A 3,518-nucleotide genomic window follows, 5' to 3' on the forward strand; every position below is an offset into this window, starting at 1 on the left:
TACATTGCATTGGTGTTTACAGTGTACTTGTTACCCCTCTCAGCAGATTACTTTCACTGTAGAACATTGTATTGAAATGTAGATAGAAGCCTATGAAAGACCAAAGAGCTTTAGATTTAGAACAACAGTGTTTACATGGTAGATCCAGAAATGTACTATTATGAAAGCAGTGTTTGCCATTTGATGCAAATGCTTCATTCTGACATGTGTTCATGGCATTTTGAATGCAGTGTTACATTTTGAAGGAGATGTGAGGCATTTTGCATTTTGTGTCTGCAGTTTTGGGAGATGTGTGTAGAGTTTTGAAAAAAAGGAGACAGTTTTGAAAACGTGTGTAAGCAGTTGGAAAAAACTGTAAGAAGCAGTTACCAGTGGTGGTTGGTGCCGTTTAAGATGAGGGAGGATGATTTGTTTTTTTCATGAGCATGGCCTTATTTCAATTACAGCATATTGGATGACTGTCATTCATATTCCATTCACCCAGTTCAACGTAACAGCGATAGGTTTAGGCTAACCCTATCATGATACTCTAATTTTCTCTATACCCATCATGAGGTTGATACAACCTAGCCTATGAATGAAAGTTTACAACGTAGGTCCACACAGATCGAGATAAAAATTTGAGGCGACAGACAGTGACACATGGACAGACAGTGACACAATCATAACACCATGCATACTCTTGCTTGCATCTAGTTGATGTAGGGTGCAATCATTAGCCCAACAGTTGCAAATGAGAGTTTCTATTGGACAAATTCAAGGTATGTTTATCCCTGTTTTTAACAGAATCAGCAGAATGAATTCACCCCTGTAAACACAGCTCAATTTCATAGCAGCCATGTTGTATTCCTTCTTGAGACTATGCACTCTCCTCCGATCACCTTTTCCCTTTGCTTGTGAACTTCAATGCACAACACATCAGCTGTATGTGACCAGGCGAAAACACCTTTCCAAGCCTAACCATATCAAAACTGCTAGACACAGCCTACATCCTTGTCTCCATATTAGCTAAAGTAATGTCACAGTCAACATAGCTAATAGAACTAATGTAAACAAAGTGCAATCATGCTGTACAGTGTAGTCAGTAATCAGTTTAGCAGTTACACCAGCGGGCCCAGGTGGCAATAAATGAATAAAACCAAAAACTTACACAGTGCCCAAAGAAAGGCCAGGTGTATTCAGAATGGTGTCGCCTGTGTAGAGGTGGATCAGGGAATCACCTGCAGCAAGAACGACATCATTGATATATACAGAGGAAAGAGTCGCCCGAGAATTGAACCCTGTGGCACCCCCATAGAGACTGCTAGAGGACCGGACAACAGGCCCTCCGATTTGACACACTGAACTCTATCTGAGAAGTAGTTGGTGAACCAGGCAAGGCAGTCATTTGAGAAACCAAGGCTGTTGAGTCTGCCAATAAGAATACAGTGATGAACAGTACTGTCTTTTATCGATGGTGGTTATGATATTGTTTAGTACCTTGAGCGTGGCTGAGGTGCACCCGTGACCAGCTCGGAAGCCAGATTGCACAGTGGAGAAGGTACGTTGGGATTCGAAATGGTCAGTGATCTGTTTATTGACTTGGCTTTCGAAGACTTTAGAAAGGCAGGGCAGGATGGATATAGGTCTGTAACAGTTTGGGTCTAGAGTGTCACCCCCTTTGAAGAGGGGGATGACCGCGGCAGCTTTCCAATCTTTAGGGATCTCGGACGCTACGAAAGAGAGGTTGAAAAGACTGGTAGTAGGGGCTGCAACAATGGCGGCGGATAATTTTAGAAAGAGAGGGTCAAGATTGTCTAGCCCGGCTGATTTGTACGGGTCCAGGTTTTGCAGCTCTTTCAGAACATCTGCTATCTGGATTTGGGGAGGCTTGGGCAAGTATCTGCGGGGGGTGCGGAGATGTTGGCCAGGGTTGGGGTAGCCAGGAATAAAGTATGGGAAATGCTTCTTGAAATTCTTGATTATCGTGGATTTATCGGTGGTGACAGTGTTACCTAGCCTCAGTGCAGTTCGCAGGTGGGAAGAGGTGCTCTTATTCTCCATGGACTTTATAGTGTCCCAAAACTTTTTGGAGTCAGAGCTACAGGATGCAAATTTCTGTTTGAAAAAGCTAGCCTTTGCTTTCCTGACTGACTGCGTGTATTGGTTCCTGACTTCACTGAAAAGTTGCATATCGCGGGGACAATTCGATGCTATACCAACATAATACAACCTCATGTATCTGGGTCCGTGGTCAAACGACCACCCCTCATCACTGTCAAACACTCGCTATAACACTTCAGCGAGCAGAATGTTTTTGTGCTGATCGAGGGCAGTCAGGTCTGGAGTGAACCAAGGGCTATATCTGTTCTTTGTTCTACATTTTTTTAATGGGGCATGATTATTTAAGATGGTGAGGAAATTACCAGGCAACCTCTACTGACGGGATGAGGTCAATATCCTTCCAGGATACCCGGGCCATGTCGATTAGAAAGGCCTGCTCGCTGAAGTGTTATAGGGAGTGTTTGACAGTGATGAGGGGTGGCCGTTTGACCACGGACCCATAGCGGATGCAGGCAATGAGGCAGTGGTCGCTGAGATCTTGATTGAAAACAGCAGAGGTGTATTTGAAGGGCAAGTTGGTCAGGATAATATCTGTAAGGGTGCCCATGTTTACAGATTTAGGGTTGCACCTGGTGGGTTCCACAATAATTTGTGTGAGATTGAGGGCATCTAGTTTAGATTGTAGGACTGCCAGGTTGTTATTAAGCATATCCCAGTTTAGGTCACCTAACAGAACGAACTCTGAAGATACAGTGCCTTGCGAAAGTATTCGGCCCCCTTGAACTTTGCGACCTTTTGCCACATTTCAGGCTTCAAACATAAAGATATAAAACTGTATTTTTTTGTGAAGAATCAACAACAAGTGGGACACAATCATGAAGTGGAACGACATTTATTGGATATTTCAAACTTTTTTAACAAATCAAAAACTGAAAAATTGGGCGTGCAAAATTATTCAGCCCCTTTACTTTCAGTGCAGCAAACTCTCTCCAAAAGTTCAGTGAGGTTCTCTGAATGATCCAATGTTGACCTAAATGACTAATGATGATAAATACAATCCACCTGTGTGTAATCAAGTCTCCCTATGAATGCACCTGCACTGTGATAGTCTCAGAGGTCCGTTAAAAGCGCAGAGAGCATCATGAAGAACAAGGAACACACCAGGCAGGTCCGAGATACTGTTGTGAAGAAGTTTAAAGCCGGATTTGGATACAAAAAGATTTCCCAAGCTTTAAACATCCCAAGGAGCACTGTGCAAGCGATAATATTGAAATGGAAGGAGTATCAGACCACTGCAAATCTAACAAGACCTGGCCGTCCCTCTAAACTTTCAGCTCATACAAGAAGAAGACTGATCAGAGATGCAGCCAAGAGGCCCATGATCACTCTGAATGAACTGCAGAGATCTACAGCTGAGGTGGGAGACTCTGTCCATAGGACAACAATCAGTCGTATATTGCACAAATCTGGCCTTT

The sequence above is a fragment of the Oncorhynchus mykiss genome, chromosome 21, assembly GCF_057628025.1.
Source record: "Oncorhynchus mykiss isolate SJ-2025 chromosome 21, ASM5762802v1, whole genome shotgun sequence".
NCBI lineage: Eukaryota > Metazoa > Chordata > Actinopteri > Salmoniformes > Salmonidae > Oncorhynchus > Oncorhynchus mykiss.